The sequence below is a fragment of the Bos taurus genome, chromosome 6 (genome assembly GCF_002263795.3).
Source record: "Bos taurus isolate L1 Dominette 01449 registration number 42190680 breed Hereford chromosome 6, ARS-UCD2.0, whole genome shotgun sequence".
NCBI classification, from domain to species: Eukaryota; Metazoa; Chordata; class Mammalia; order Artiodactyla; family Bovidae; genus Bos; species Bos taurus.
Window position 1 is genome coordinate 5,206,864 of NC_037333.1, and position 17,798 is coordinate 5,224,661.

Below are 17,798 nucleotides of genomic sequence, written 5' to 3' on the forward strand. Positions count from 1 at the left end.
AGGTGGCACAGTGGTAAAGAATCTGTCTGGCAACGCAGAAGATGCAGGTTCAATTCCTTCAGGAAGATCCCCTGAAGAAGGAATGACAACCCACTCCAGTACTCATGCCTGGGAAATCCCACGGACAGAGGACCAAGCCTGGCAGGCTACACAGTCCATGGGGTTGCCAAGAGTTGGACACGACGGAGCTTGCGTGCACACAGGACAGTAACTGCTTGTGATTCATAATCAACTTGGCAGTATATTTGTGACCAGTAGCAAGTACCAGTTGAGTTGTATGCTCACTAACGATTGTTGTCAATTCTGAGTATTTTTTTATTATAATTATTAAATTTAATCAAGAATAATACAAAGTTATGAGTGAATGAAAATATGCAGCTGTTTCTATGAAAATTAACTTGAAATCTTTGGAAAGATTCAATAAACTCCAATTTCTTAAAAAAAGGAAAAATGTAGTTGAATTAAATATGGCTATAAAATAATGAAAAAATAATAAATCAGCAAAAGAACTCTGAATTAAATTGCTGGACAACCTCTTCCACCTGGTCCTACATCATTCAACTAATGAACAAATTACATACATATAAATTTTAAATATGTGTGTACCACTTTCAAAAGCAGTTCTTCATTTATACACCTTTTCAGTTTCCTACAAATTACCAGGGTGTAGTTTCAGCTTCTCTGGTACTTTTGAATTAAAATTAATTTGGAACAACAGTGTTGTTCTATCTCTTAAAACTGAGATAGAAAAAGTAAGAGTTACTAAAATGCTATTTATTTTTGATTAGCCATAGAGAAATAAAAGTTAGCGGAAACATTTAATCAGTATCAACAACAAAAAAAAATAAAACAAGAACACTCAAAAAGCTTCCATGACCTGAATTTATTCACCTAACAGAGAAGAAGACTGAGCGTGCCCCAGAAAGTGGTAAAATACTTTCGCTCACACCAGACACTCAGACAGACAAAAGAAATCTGCTTAAGCTGCTCCAAACTGTGCTAATATAAATATCGTCACTAGTGTGGATGAAGGAAGACTCTGGGTGAGGGCATGTGTGCCAGACTGTCATTACTGAGGCTGACCAACTACAGAGACCTATACAGTCATGGAAACTATGAGCTAAGGGGTGCTTCCAGGACTGACGGAAACTTTGTTCTGCAAATTTATTTTTCACTAGCCATTGTTTGTTAATGAAATTATATGTTTATAAAAACAAAGGCTAAAAATATTTTCATAATCATAACTCTGCTAACCATTGACAGCTTTTTATGCAACAGTTAGTCTACTCCCCAAACACAGTTTTATTGCCACACCTGGTCTTTCCTGACTCTCAGAGAGCTTCAGAAACTACACCACACTGCTTACTAGTCTGCCCTTTTCTTTCACTCACTCCTCTTACAAGTATTTTTATGGGTCCGTTCTTCTGCTTTCACACTACCTAGACCACTGTATTATTGCTTCCTGTAATTAAAATGAATGATATCTTCCTTCAAAGGGAGGTTATTAAGTCCTGATAAAGAAAAGTGTTTGGAGTGAAGGACTAGGAGAAATAAATGTCTGCAGACACTTAGGGGGTCGTGAGTTCTTCAGTGTGCCTAAAGTGCTGGGTGGATAAGGTTAGAATGTGGAAGGATAAGGGAATTTCAGGCCAAGTTACGGGAGAGTGTTAAAACAAATCCAACTCTAATGAGAAGTTTGCTAAGTGTGTACACTTTAAAAATGCCAAAATTGTAACTGCATCAAAAAGTATGCTCCTTGATATATACAAATAAGTGCTTTTTTTTTAATAGCCAAGAGTTAAAAATTAACAATGGGAGTAAAATATATATATATATATATATATCTCTGGTTTTAGGTAAATATAACTTAGGTCAAGCTCCAAGAAAAGTAAAATCAACGTATCTAACTTGTAAATTATAATATTCTCTCTTTCTTCTCAGTATTTGTTGTTGCCTCTTACACTTTAAAGAAGCCCTGGCTCTGTACATGGATATCTTCTTTTTTGTTTGTTTCCATCTGCACAATGTGGGGTCTGGGCATTTTTCTTCATGATTTAAGACAGAAACTGTAGGAAAATGAGTGTTTAGTAGACCTAAAAAAATAATGATTTTATATTTTTTATTCAGTATCATTTAGCTCCAATCTAAACAGGATCAGCTAGAACCATATTCAATATCTTGTATGATGAAAAAGCATCTGCTTGAATCACTTTGCTGTACACCTGAAGGTCACACAACATTGCAAATTAACTATACTTCAATTTAAAAATAAATTAATTAAATTAAAACAATCAGCTATTAATTTCCACAAAATCTTAAAACCAGAGATGCCTGTGCTTAGTCGTGTCTGAGACTTTGTGACCCTTTGGACTATTGCCTGCCAGGCTCCTCTGTCCATGGGATTTTCAGGCAAAAATACTGGAGTGGGTTGCCATTTTTCTCCTCCAAGGCATCTTCCCAACCCAGGGACTGAACCCATGTGTCCTGGATGTCCTGCATTGCAGGCAGATTCTTTACCTGCTGAGCCATCAGGAAAGCTCCCATACCAGTGTATATATCCTCAGAAAGAAGAATTCTGAGCATCTCTTGGACTTTGTAAGGAACATGACTTTATGGAGACAGAACTCAGAAACCAATCAGTTAAGGTGATCTACATATAGATCATGTAGGTCAGAGACCCAGGTAAATGGCCTGAGTTTGTTTCTTTGGTATATGCACATAACAATCATTTTAAAACCTTGACTGACTATTGTTTTTATTGTGAAAAAAGGAGAAGAGAGTTGGCTTGAGTTTTAAATTTTGGTTTCTCAGCCTATGTTTGATTCCATTTCATCATTCTTTCTCATCCAACAATCACAGAAATCCAGAAAGAGGCCTCAGGAGATGGATAAATAGGATACAAGCCTGCTCATCACACACATGTTCGAGTCTCTTCTGGCTTTCAGTCTTCAATTTGAGGTAATGACCAAATTCTTTGTGGAAAAGTGAAGTCACTCAGTCGTGTCGGACTCTTTGCAACCCCATGGACTGTAGCCTACCAGGCTCCTCTGTCCATGGGATTTTCCAGGCAGTAGTCCTGGAGTGGATTGCCATTTCCTTCTCCAGGGGATCTTTCCAACACAGGGAAGGAACCTAGGTCTCCCGCATTGTGGACAGATGCTTTACTGTCTGAGCCACCAGGGAAGTCCTGGCTTTCAGTCTTCAATTTGAGGTAATGACCAATTTCTTTGTGGAGCTCAGGTCAAATGTCACTTTCTCAGAGAAACTTTCCCCGACCTGACTAGCCACACAACCCACCCCAATTTTATTCACTCTCTAACTCCTTAGTACTTCGATTTTCTTCACAGCATTGTGTCCATACAAAATAATATTTTACATGTACTCATTTATTTATAATAAGAGTTAATTTACTGAGCTCCCAATAGGAGTCAAGTACTCTTTTCAATGCTTTACAAGTACTGTACTAAATCATTTGACCCATATATACCCCTATGAAGTTGAAACTAATGTTCTTTTCTTTACATAGAAACAAGCACTAGATGTTAAATAGCTTGCCCAAGGTTACACGGGCAGAGCCCGGGAACCTCCAGGAAGTCTGACTGCAGAGCCTGGCTCCCCATGAAAGGATTATCCAACCTCCAAAAGGGCGGGGATTTTATTAATCTTCTCCACAGATCTGTTCCTGCGGCCAAAACTGTGACTAGGACAGAGAGGCTACCCCATCAATTCCGTATTTATAAATGAATATATGAGTGAATACATGAACGAATAAGGAGGTGAAAGTTTAAGTATAGAAGAATTAGGAAACAAGTTACTTTCATAAAGCATGTCAAACCTGGATCAGCAGCATTCCAGAAAATTCAAATTAGCGAAGACAGCTAGGGTCAGGATGTGGGTAATTAGTTAACCTTAACAGGGGCACTGGCTGTTCTGAACTTTTTAAATCGTTCTACTCATTCTGATCTATAAAGACTTTTGTGGTGAATACCTTCTTCCTTAGGTAGTGAATATGTCGAATCTTTTTTGAGTCTTTTTGATAAAATCAGTGTTCTAAGCTCATAAATAGTTTGTATTTTTCAGTATCGTCTTTTTTTTTAAATCACAGAGGAGAAAGTCTGCATCAAAATGCTGTTTCTCATATAAAGTAGTATGATTACTGTGTCAGAAAGATCTAAGTAAATGTTTGATTAAAATACTAGGAGAGACACTGTCAGTGAAAACCGCTAAACCATAGCATGCTGTGTTAAGAGACACTATTCTTAGGAGGTGGTACAATTTCCATTTTAAAATTATTGGAGGTAGTTCATGTGCATAATTTGGAGGGCAAGATAAAGGACAAAGCAAGCAAGTTTGGGGAGAAAATGAACCTGCATAAATTGAAGTTACACAACTGGTTTAAAGGGAAATGGGAAGCTAAAAATGAAAGTTTATGCTATAATTTTCTGTTATGAAGAACAGCTTGTTGATTGGTTTTTAAATGAATTTGAGTTATATGACTATTTTTTAAACTACAATCTTTAAAGTAGTGGCTTTCAAATTTTCAAATAACCTTGTAATATTTGAGGGAATGATCATTGTTTGGAAGACAGGTAGAATTTCAGGGTTCACACTGATTTCAGGGTTTATAAACATTACTTTTATTAGAAAAAACTTTGTAAAACATACCCAAGTAAAACTTAAGTTAGTCCACTTAGGAAAATCAGAGCTAATCAGACTGAAGTCAGAAGGGGAACCAAACACTCCATCTGCTCTCTCCCTCTCCCCTTTGTGGCCGCTACAGGACTTTAAGACACCATAAATCTAGGCATCTCTGCCCTGGCTGGATAAAACTAGCCACCATTTTTAATATGGAAAAGTTTATGAAGCATAAACTCACTACAACTTATATAACAGAAAAAAAATTGTTTAATTTTTAACTGTCTTTTGAACACAAAAGCTGGCTTGTGTGAAGTATATCTAATATAAAATTAGTTTTCTTATCATTGACTACCAAAGGCTTTATAAAAACCCACCAAAATTTTCTACATCATGAAAAAAAAAAAAGGATGTGCTTTAGAGTCAGCACAATCTATGATTGTGCCAGCACAGGACCTGGCACATATTAGATACCCCATAAACTGAATTCTATTATTGGCTTCTGAAATCACTTCATCTGCACATATCTGATCTCTCCTTTGTCCCTCCCGCCTTGCATCTGTTCCTTATGAATCACTCTCACAGTCTTCCCTTCACCAACTCAGAGCTCCACATTCTTTGCCTTGATTTTATTTAGCTTCTAATTTACATGAGCTTCTACCTAATGGTCAGTGACCATGTTCTCAGGGAGTACAGGTCACCAGAGTGTTCACACCGCACGCACCTGCCCACTCACTTTTGGAGCAGTACCAAATAGAAAGAGGCAGATGCTCTCATCACTAGACTTCTACTTCAATGTCATCTATGATTCTTTTCCTTTCTTTGTGTATTAATTTATAGGCTTTCTTAACTCTCTGGTACAGACATCATGCTCTTGTAGAACCTTCCACCGCTACAATTAATATCGGACCTCTCCTCTCTTTCCCAAGATATATTTTCACCATATTTCTAGTTCAGTTCAGTTTAGTCGCTCAGTTGTGTCTGACTCTTTTGAGACCCCATGAACCACAGGACATCAGGCCTCCCTGTCCATCACCAACTCCTGGTGTCCACCCAAACCCATGTCCATTGAGTTGGTGATGCCATCCAGCCATCTCATCCTCTGTTATCCCCTTCTCCTGCCCCCAATCCCTCCCAGCATCAGAGTCTTTTCCAATGAGTCAACTCTTCACATGAGGTGGCCAAAGTATTGGAGTTTCAGCTTTAGCATCATTCCTTCCAAAGAACACCCAGGACTGATCTCCTTTAGGATGGACTGGTTGGATATCCTTGCAGTCCAAGGGACTCTCAAGAGTCTTTTTCCAACACCACAGTTCAAAAGCATCAATTCTTCGGTGCTCAGCTGACTGTATCCATACATGAGCACTGGAAAAACCATAGCCTTGACTAGCCAGATCTTTGTTGGCAAAGTAATGTCTCTGCTTTTGAATATGCTGTCTAGGTTGGTCATAACTTTCCTTTCAAGGAGTAAGTGTCTTTTAATTTCATGGCTGCAATCACCATCTGCAGTGATTTCGGAGCCCAGAAAAATAAAGTCTGCCACTGTTTCCACTGTTTCCCCATCTATTTGACATGAAGCCATGATCTTCATTTTCTGAATGTTGAGTTTTAATCCAACTTTTTACTCTCCTCTTTCACTTTCATCAAGAGGGTCTTTAGTTCTTCTTCACTTTCTGCCATAAGGGAGGTTTCATCTGCATATCTGAGATTATTGATATTTCTCCCGGCAATCTTGATTCCAGCTTGTGCTTCTTCCAGCCCAGCGTTTCTCATGATGTACTCTGCATAGAAGTTAAATATGCAGGGTGACAATATACAGCCTTGACGTACTCGTTTTCCTATTTGGAACCAGTCTGTTGTTCCATGTCCAATTCTAACTGTTGCTTCCTGACCTGCATACACGTTTCTCAAGAGGCAGGTCAGGTGGTCTGGTATTCCCATCTCTTTCAGAATTGTCCACAGTTGATTGTGATCCACACAGTCAAAGGCTTTGGCATAGTCAATAAAGCAGAAATCAATGTTTTTCTGGAACTCTCTTGCTTTTTCCATGATCCAGAGGATGTTGGCAATTTGATCTCTGGTTCCTCTGCCTTTTCTAAAACCAGCTTGAACATCTGGAAGTTCACAGTTCACGTATTGCTGAAGCCTGGCGTGGAGAATTTTGAGCATTACTTTACTAGTGTATGAGATGAGTGCAACTGTGTGGTAGTTTGAACATTCGGGTAATATTTAATTAGTGTCTCTCTTCCCAGCTAAAGTGTTTGGTCTATGAGGGAAAAGGTTCTGTGGCAATTTGGTTCCTCCTGGAGTTGGGCAAAAATAGTAGCCAGTATCTGTCTCATCTATTGTTTGTTATGCAAAAAGTAGGCACATAGTTTATGTTTGAATATGGGAGTAGATAAATGAAAGAATATCTTTCTTCTCTGAAAATGCGTTAAGTGTTCCAAAGTACTTCTCTCTGAAATCTCCAAATACATATCCTCCTTGAGTGAAGACTTCCAGTAATTCCTAGTTGTCCCAGAATACACTGAAACTCATCAAGAACATTATACGGCTTCTGAAAGACCATGCAGGGATAATAACACCACCACACAACGACTGCAAGGAAACAGAAATACTCTAATTCTTTCTCAACGTTATGTCTTTTGGATGTCTTGAACAATACAATAGTTAGGGGCATCGACCCTACAAACAGTTGAAAATCTACACGTATAGGTAGCATATAACTTACCATCAGATGTAACTTACAGCATCCACAGTTCCACATCCTCAGATTCACCCAGCCACCAATGGTGCAGTACTGTCTTACGTAATATTGAAAAACATCTGCATATAAATGGACCTGTGCCATTCAAACCTCCATTGTTCAAGGTTCAGCTGTGTTGTATTCCTAATTTCCTAGTTAGTAAACTTCAAAAGAAAAAGAACCAGCTTGAAAATATATTTGTACTATCAGTGTTTAATAAAAAGTAAATTATTGTCATCCACTGGCTCTTTATTCTGAAGTTCAATAGTGTGTTGCTTCAGTTGAAATAAATCTAAAAGGAAACTGCCTGTTTTTTCCAACCTCCATCCCAATCCCAGTCCTCCATTTGCAAACAAAAAACATTATTTTTTCTGCCCTCCTTTCTTCTTTTATGCCCCAAAAATAGAAGAGGAAAAAAGTACTTATATCCAAATCACATACTACTGCTGGACCTACTAATTTACACGATGGTTGAGTTTGGGGTTAAATAAATGTTTAAAAGCCAAAACAAAATCTATCATTTGGCATCAAACTAATGCCTGACTGATAGTCCACTAAAACTCTGAGTTCCATTGTTCCACAAAGTTAGGGTAGGATTCTGAAACTGTCATTTGTGGTAAGAATGGTTTCTACATCAGGCCATCAGCTTTTCATTTCTGATATTCAGCCCTTTTACTGTCTGATCTGTTGCCTCAGAAATTTGGGAGACTAAGTAAGAGTGGCATGAGTGAGCCCAAGGGAGAAGAGCTAATTTAGGAGAAGACACCATGGAAACCAGAGAAGGCTAAGGAAACACACATATCAAATGGACTTCTCCCTGTCATCATCTTCACTCTTAAGATAGTAATAGCAAATAACTAAATGAGATTGCATCAAGTCGACAAATTTTTAACCTCAAGTGCTTTAAGAGTCCTTTCCTTTGTTGATAAAAAAACCTTCTAAAGGTATTCCTGTGTATATATAAGTTCAAATAAAATTAAAGTTGATCATAAAAATTTTAACATACCATCTGACTTGAGCGCATTGGTTCTCAAAGCACTAGCTATGAGAAAAATGAACAAAAAGCAAGTCTATTTTGGACTTAACCTACAGATTGACTGTCAGAGAATTAACAAAGATAAGAAATAAATTTTATTAGGAGAGATATGAAAGAAATGAACTAATCACTTAAGGATATATGCTTATTTCTAAGACTGCCCATAATCTGAGGACTGTAGATAAAAACACTTCATGTTGCCCTGTACGAATGTCAGTGTACTACAATCTGACTGGTTAAATAACATCAGGAGTTACCATATCTGCATTCTAAATAGGCTCCTCCTAGAAAATCTTCTGTAGGTACAACTGGAAGATTTCCAGAAGCACTTTGGAAGAGGAAGAATCTGTTTCCCTGATTCTGAGAAGAATTTGAGCCTCAGAGAAGCCTCAGTCTTGATCATAATACCTTTTGTTTTATATCTAAATTCAGGTATCTGAATCATCACAAACTCCTTCAAACTTACTCTCCTTATGGAGACAGAGGTAAATGGGACCATTCTGGTGTCATTCATGTTTACTGGGCGCCCAGCAAATAGGCGCTGTATGCGGTTCTGCATGCAGAGTAGGTAGAGAGTGTAACAAGCATGGTTTGTGCCTTCCTGGGCACTCAGGTTCACTGGGGGAGATACTGAATTAGAAAGTTAAGAGATATCACATAAGTTATTATAAACACGGAAAAAGGGCCTGAAGGAACAATGTGATGGAAATACTGAAGAAGGGTAGGGGGAGTGGGGGAAATCTTGGGGATTCACTGTTATCAAATCCTAAACTGCCAAAATGGATATGTATGATACCTTTTATGGTGAGATTTTTCATGAATTTTAAATAATTACGTGACCTTTTTATTGTTTCCTCTGGAATCTGATGGTTTCTTTATCTGCATATAAGGCTAAAGACAGTATTACCAAGACTTTTAGCTTTGGGGTAACTAAACTTACACCTTTTGCATTGTTGATGCAAAAGCCTTTAGATGCCATCCAAGCCAAAACTGGTTTCAATCATTTTGGAAGCAGAATATTCACACTTTTGGTTACTGACCAAAAGCATGTTTTTTATGTGTAATAGTTTATGCATAAAAATATGCTAACTTCACCCCAGGACATTAGTAACTTAAGCTCCAACTTTTAAAAATGTAATCAGTTGTTTCTAAAACAAAAGAAGTATTTTCCTGGATCACAGTGTTGGTGAGCACTAACTTTATTTTCTATGTCTTTTGAAGCTCTCATGACTGAGGACAATGTTTTGAAATGCTATCTGGTGACTACTATTCCTGGTCATTCGTTCTCCACCCACACTATGAGGCATCCTCAGATTCAAGAGAGCAGAAACCAACCAAAAGCAAAGGTCATGAAGCTCAGACTTCAACTTCTAAAGCTAACACTCAATGCTCTCTTCAGAAATGACAATTTTAAGAATCCAAGGTTTGTAGAAAAGGAAAAGAATCTTCTAAATTATAACAATGATAAAGACGTTTTAAATAGCAATAAGCAGAAACTGGTAACCAAACAATACAGGATTTTCACCTTAAGCCACAGAGTAAGAAAGAAGCATTTATGACCCCATGTACTTCCCAATCAAAAGAAAGGAGAATGCTTCAGAGCTAGACAGCAAATGCCTATAGAAAGTGGTAAGAATGTGTAGACTTCTGTGCGTGTGTGCAGACACACACACACACCCCTCTCTCTCTGGGCTGAAATCCCAAGACACAAGAAGATTCCTTTCCAGAGGACCAGCACAGAGCAGGGGCAGGTAGAAAAGGCAGCCGAGTCTAAGAAGGTCACGGGGAACGGGCTGGGGCCCAGAGGGGATCACCGCCAGCTGGTGCTAGGAGACGCTCCCCAAAGGCAATCCCTGTGAGCTGTATTTAGCCTGGGGAAAAGAGCTGAGTTAACCTGGCATGAACTCTTCAACAAAGACACTATGAAAACAGCTGACGCCCCGAGAGCAGAGCACACTGAATTCCCGGTAGACAGATGGGGACAAAAATTTTTTCCAGCCATAAAATATGTAAGTCCAGCCCAGACTGAGATCAGGCCTTGAGAAAGGGCAGGTGAAGGGGGAAAGGGAAAATGCTGAATTTGATTTAATGTTTATTTATAGGAGACTAACTTTATAGGCCAGATGGCATTGAGATGCCTTCAAGTGGTAAGGTCCTCCCAACATCATCTGAGGAAGATTGTATTCTCTTATTGAAAATAATTGGGATTTCTGTGTATATGATTGTTGTTGTACACTCTTAAATCTATTATATTTAAGGCAGTTATTTTATATTGTGGCACCTCAGTTCAAGGGTGACTATCATAAAGAAGAATGCCAAGATCTACTTATAGGTTATACTAACTCACTTGTAATGTTCTCCAAAATACACATTTCACCAAGATAGCAGTTTTAGTATGTATTGCTCTGGATACACCTCTATCTGGAACAACACCCCACATATAATGGTTAATTGATTCTTTTTTAATAAATAAATGAAATATGAAATTGGTCTTTAATTATCTGATGAAAAGTCCCTAAGGAATTTAAAGATCTCTAATGTCAAAGCTTTTTGTTCTGGTACCCTTGGTTTATTCCTAAATTTAATATGAATAACCAGTTTGATCAATATGAGTAAATCAGGAATTGCTATGGATTGAGTTGTGCCCCCTTTTCTACATTCACGTTTTGAATTCCTAACCCCCTATGTGACTGAAATGGAGATACGGTTTCAAGGAGGTGGTTAGGTTAAATAAGGTCATAAGGGTGGATCCCTAATCCAACACAGCTGGTGCCCTTATAGGAAGAAGAAGTGGCACCATAGATCTGTCTCCATCAGGTCAGGATACAGCAAAAATGAAGCTACCTACAGGCCATGAAGAGGACCCTCAGCAGAACCCAACCATGCTGGCAATGTCATCTCAGGTTTCCAGCCTCCAAAACTGTGAGAAAATAAACTTGTGTTATTTAAGCCATTCAGTCTGCAGTATTTTGTAACAGCAGTTCAGCCAATTAATACAGGAAATAATAGTTTTTCAATACTAAAAATTATCACTGTGACCTTTCTGAAATAAAATATGAAACAGCAATCTTCCTTGCCAGGACAGGGAGGCCTGGCGTGCTGCGGTTCATGAGGTCGCAAGGAGTCGGACATGACTGAGCGGCTGAATGGAACTGAACTGAACTGAATTTTCCTTGATACATTTAAAATATGATCACTTTTCATGTGTATTATGAAGATCATGCCTACAACTCTGTATACCTTGAACCAAGAGAACCTAACTTGAGGCTCTATTGCATATTCAGCCCCTGAACTAAAAACTTTAAGAGACTCACCATTAAAAGTTGGTAGCTGACATCCTTGAAATTAACATTTGGAACTCAAACAGACATTTAATGGTCAAACACATATAATACTATAAGTAAATAAATCTAATTTTCAAAGGTATAAAATTTCTAATTAAAAAGTCCTGACCTTGCCTCTTCTTTGCCTTAAGATTATGTAAAATTTCATTTTCATTAACTTGCCAATTTCCTACCTTCTCTTCTTACTCCCACTGAGATTTTCTTAAGCCTTTTCTTTTTATGTATTATGAATAAATTCAATGCAGTTGTCCGGGATTCATTCCAAGCAAAGAACAATGAAACTTTGGCTTTTGATTTTTATATTCATAAGTTGTTTTTGGAAAGGGACCATTTGAGAAATACTAGTAGTAATTGCCTGCTATGCAGAGTTGTGAAGCATCAGTACCCACAATTGCAATTTACCAGAAAACAAAGCACCAGGAGACCCCAAAATGCTTTCAGTCTAGTGCCAAACCTAAAATTCATTTGCTGGAAGGAAATGTTCCTTCCACTGGAAAAGACACATACCAAACGAAGAAACCTTCTCTGTGTTTGTTTTGGGAATGGCTTAGTCATGGGGCCCAAAGTAAAATATTCCTGTGGGCGGGGGTTGGGGGGCTGGGGGGGAGGTTATACTGCAGTAACAAAGGATCTCAGAATCTTAGTTGCTTACAAAAACTGTTTATTTCCTACTGGTGGAATTTATTACAGATAGACTGCATTTTCACACTTTGGTGTAATACCAGAAACAAGGATGATGATGCAGGCTCCATTCACATTTTTCTGATTATCATGGCACAGGGAAAAAAGAAATGGTGAACCACACATTGGCTCTTAAAGTTTATACTCAGGAGTGACGTGTATCACTTCTGTTCATTTTCACTGGCCAAGGTAAGTCACATGGCTAAGCGTGATGTCTGTGGGTCAGGGAAATGTAATTCTTCCCTTGGGAGGAGCTTCAAACATCTGGGAACAATAATATAACTTACCACAACACTTTCCTACCTAACTGGATACTAAATTATGATATATTCATTAACAGATAACTGTAAGTTTTAATTTAATATACTTCTCTTTAATAATATTTAATATCTATTGTATTTTTATCTCCATCTTAAATAATTATCCCATTTTAAAGATGAAGCTAGTGAGGCTTAGTGAAGTCTACTTGTTCTCTGTTTCATAGATAGCAATGAAGTAATTTACAAAGCTTTTGTAAATTGCCATTATGCGCACACTATCAGTAATCATTTGCTGGTTTTGTGCTTGAACTTATGCTCAAGACTACCTTATTGTTTTTTCTTTCTAAACTGGGTTATCTTAAGGTGCAGCAACAGAGGTCCCTTGAATGAAACACCAGTCTAGCACTCCCAAGAGGGCAGCAAACCTGAGAATAGGGTGAAGAGAATGCAGCAGTTGTCTCAAATGAGTTCATCTCAGCAGAATGTCAAACAAAGACCCACTCACACAAACCATGAAGGGGTCTAGGACAACAAGCTTAGCTTCTAAACTAATTTATTCCTGACATGTGAGCTCTGAACACTTAAAATTGAGCAGAACTCATTTTATTATTGCTAACACTTTTAATTTGTTCATTTGACTTTTCAGAAGAGTAAATAGATGCAAGAGAGGAGAGATGACAAATCTTGAGAGTCTTACAGAAGCCTCCTGTCAGCTATAAAACCACCACAACAAGCTACGTTTTCTCTGTCAGTTAGAAGAGGCCCCACACGGCACATGACTGGTGCCCTGTGCCCGCACAGTGATAGCAGAGGTCGCATCCTGCGCACGCACGTAGAGCCAATGCCCAGGATGCAACGCCTCAAGCCGATGAGCCACTCAGAAGCCGGGGTATGTGGTTACTGAAATGCTTCCCATGAATAAGCCCGAAGGGAAATCTTGTGTCTTTTGTTTTGTTGGGTTTGGTTTTGCTTAGAACGGGTTAAAGTGCCCTCTCTTTTTTCCTTTTGACTTTATTTTATAAGACTTGTTCTGACTGTGGAAAACAAGTCCTGGAGATTCTCTCAATGAGAATCTTGAGAAAGAAAAACAGAGCTGGATGAATCAGTCTCCCTGACTTTAACCTATACAACACTGCTACAGATATCAAAGCAGAAATACAGATCAATGAAGCAGGATAGAAAACCCAGAAATAAACCCATGTACCTGTGATAAATTAATCTACAACAAAGGAGGCAAGATTATACAATGGAGGAAAGACAGTCTTTTCAAATTAATGGTGCTGGGAAAACTGGACAGCTACATGAAGAAAAAAGATCTTAGAATATTCTTTAATGCCATACACAAAAGTAAACACAAAATGGATTAAAGACCTAAATAAAAGACCATACACTGTAAATCTCTTAGAGGAAAACACAGGCAGAACACTCCCTGACAAAAATGCCAGCAGTATCTTTTTTGATCTCCCAGAATAATGGAAATAGTAATAAAAGTAAACATATGGAACCTAATTAAACTCAAAAGCTTTTGCACAGCAAAGGAAGCTGTAAACAAAAAGACAACCAAAAGAATGGGAGAAAATATTTGCAAATGATGCAACCAACAAAGGATTAGACTCCAAAATTTACAAACAGCTCATGCGACTCACCAAAAAAACAAGCAACCAAATCAAAAATGGGCAGAAGACCTACATACACATTTCTCCAAAGAAGGTATACAGATGGTCAAGAGGTACATGAAAAGACATTCAACATCAGTAATTATCAGAGAAATGCAAATCAAAACTACAATGAGATATCACCCCACACCAATAAGAATGGCTATCATCAAAAAATCTACAAACAATAAATGCTGAAAAGGGTGGGAAGAAACCAATTTACATTCCCACCTACACTGTTGGTGGAATGTAAACTGGTACAGTCACTAAGAACAGTAGGGAGGTTCCTTAAAAATCTAAAAACAGAGCTACCATATGATCCAGCAATTCCATTCTTGGGCATATGTCTGGAGAAAAACTTGATTTGAAAATATACATGCACCCCAATATTCATTGCAGCATTGTTTACAATAGCCAGGACATGGAATCAACCTAAATGTCCATTGACAGAGGAATGGATAAACAAGATGTGGTACATATATACACTGAAATATCACTCTACCATAAAAAAGAATAAAGTAATGCCATTTGCAGCAACATGGATGGACTCAGACAGTATCATACTAAGTGAAGCAAATTAGACAGAGAAAGACAAATAGAATATGATATCACTTATATGTGGAATCTAAAAACGGAAAATGATACAAATGAACTTATCTACAAAATAGAAACAGACAATGAACTTAATGGTTATCGGGGGGAAGGGAAAGCGGAGGGATGGATTGGGAGTCTGGGATTGACAATTTCACAGTGCTATATTTAAAACAGATGATGGACAAGGACCCACTGTGTAGCATAGGGAAATATTCTCTAATGACCTAAATGGAAAAAGAATCTGAAAAAAGAATAAAAAAGAAAATACATTTACTGTAATTCCTGAGGTTTCTTTATTCTAACACCTATTGCTGGCAAATCTAAGATTCCTTTTCCAAAGCTAATCTTACCTGTAGATGCAAGTAAATTAAAAAAAAAAAATATTTAAGCTATTTTGAATATTTTCTTTCTAAGGAAAGATGTGATCAACAATAGAAATGGCTCATTATAAATAGAATGATTAAAATATCTCCTTTGGTTTTTTAGAAGTTTTTATGACAATATTTTCATAGAATGTGAATTGTTGAGTTCTTGACATTACATCACACTTATTACTATAAATAAACATTTTACTTATATAAAAAGTAGAATGTAGTGGAAGAAAGTGATAACAATGAGAATGCTCAGAGACAATATTCATTTTTAATTTGCTGGTGTATTACATCCATTCAAATATATGAAACACTTGTTTTAATCAACACTCCAGTACTCTTGCCTGGAAAATCCCATGGACAGAGGAGCCTGGTGGGCTGTGGTCCATGGGGTTGCTAGGAGTTGGACATGACTGAGCCACTTCACTTTCACTTTTCACTTTCACGCATTGGAGAAGGAAATGGCAACCCACTCCAGTGTTCTTGCCTGGAGAATCCCAGGGACGGGGGAGCCTGGTGGGCTGCTGTCTGTGGGGTCGCACAGAGTCAGACACAACTGAAGCGACTTAGCAGCAGCAGCAGCAGCAGCAGCAGACCTGTGTTTGTGTGGCTGGATATCACTGACTGAAATAGATACAAAATCTTTTCAATTGAATTCTTTATATAAAGATTCAAAAACATTACAGTGTCTTTAGGGGAATTCAGTAACTTTAAAAAATGTTTTATATGTAAATATTCTTGTGAATTTTCCATATTTATTTCAACAATTCTATGTAGTAGTAGTACAACATCGGGCTTCTAAGGGGTTCAGTTCAGTTTAGTTCAGTTCAGTGGCTCAGTCGTGTCCGACTCTTTGTGACCCCATTGGTAAAGAACTCACCCGCCAATACAGAAGACATAAGAGACCCGGGTTCAATCCCTGGGTTGGGAAGATCCCCTGGAGGAAGGCATGGCAGCCCTCCCCAGTATTCTTGCCTGGAGAATTCCATGGACAGTGGAGCCTGGTGGGCTACAGTCCATGAGGTCACAAAGAGGTGGACACGACTGAAATGACTTAGCACGTATGCACACAGTACAAGAGAAAAGTAATATGTAAAGCAAAATTTTAATACCTCCAGAATTCAAATATTTTGTTCCATTTTTCCTGTGACTCAGAAACCATGATCACTACTATAAAAAAGGAAATAAGCACAATATTTTTAAAGGAGGAAAAAAAAGATTGATTATAGATGATAGTGGCAGCTACAATTTATGACCAAAGAGTTACTTGATACGCAAAATTTTTTGATAAATTTTCACAGACTTTGGGTCCCTAAGCAGGTCAAAGGAAAAGTCTTCATGTTCCTTCTTTCTCCCAAACACAAAATCAAGTCCACATTATAATTGTTTTCTTTAAGTAAAACTTGGTAAGTCACTTCAGACGTGTCAGACTCTGTGCGACCCCAGAGACAGAAGCCCACCTGGCTCCGCCGTCCCCAGAACTCTCCAGGCAAGAACACTGGAGTGGGTTGCCATTTCCTTCTCCAATGCATGAAAGTGAAAAGTGAAAGTGAAGTCACTCAGTCGTGTCCAACTCCTAGCGACCCCATGGACCACAGCCCACCAGGCTCCTCTGTCCATGGGATTTTCCAGGCAAGAGTACTGGAGTGGGGTGCCATTGCCTTCTCCGAAGTAAAACTTAGGATTCAGAATTATCTCAGGATTGATGGTAAATTTATTTCAAAAATTATTTGACAGTTCTAACTTTTAGTAGGTCTAGCTTGTTTCTTACTGAAAATGGGCTTTGTTGTGGGTCAGCTGGTAAAAAATCTGCCTGCAATGCAGGATACCTGGGTTTGATCCCTGGGCTGGGAAGATTCCCTGGAGAAGGGAAAGGCTACCCACTCCAGTATTCTGGCCTGGAGAATTCCATGAACTGTATGGTCCATGGGGTCACAAAGAGTCAGACACGACTGAGCGACTGTCACTTCATTTCACTTCACTTCACTTACCCCTAAAAGAAGTGAACTCTTAAGAGAAATCCAATACTTTTTAATTTTTGAAAAATGTTCAAGTCACCACTTTTGCAAGTAAACGTTCTTGATATACTTGAACTTCAATCTCTTCTGAAATGAAATAAGCATTTCCTACATAGTTGATCACAAGAAACACAACAGTAACTAAGAGGAGGATAAAGAGAAGGTCACTATAGAAACAGTTAAATCAGAAAAGTCCAAATGGCCTGCAGCAACCTCAGAAAGCAGAGGACTGCTATGTATACACAGAGGGCACACTCACCACTAGCACGATGACAGATGACTTTCTGTAACACTTTGGGACATCCAGAGTTATGCATCAAGACTTTGATTTTCATCTCCAGCTGTCCCCCTACCCAAACAGGCACACACATACACATCCTCACACTCGTGCACTCACCAAATCCAGCAATTTCCGGTTCACCTTCTACTTAAATACAGAGTAAATGTTCCCTAGGTGT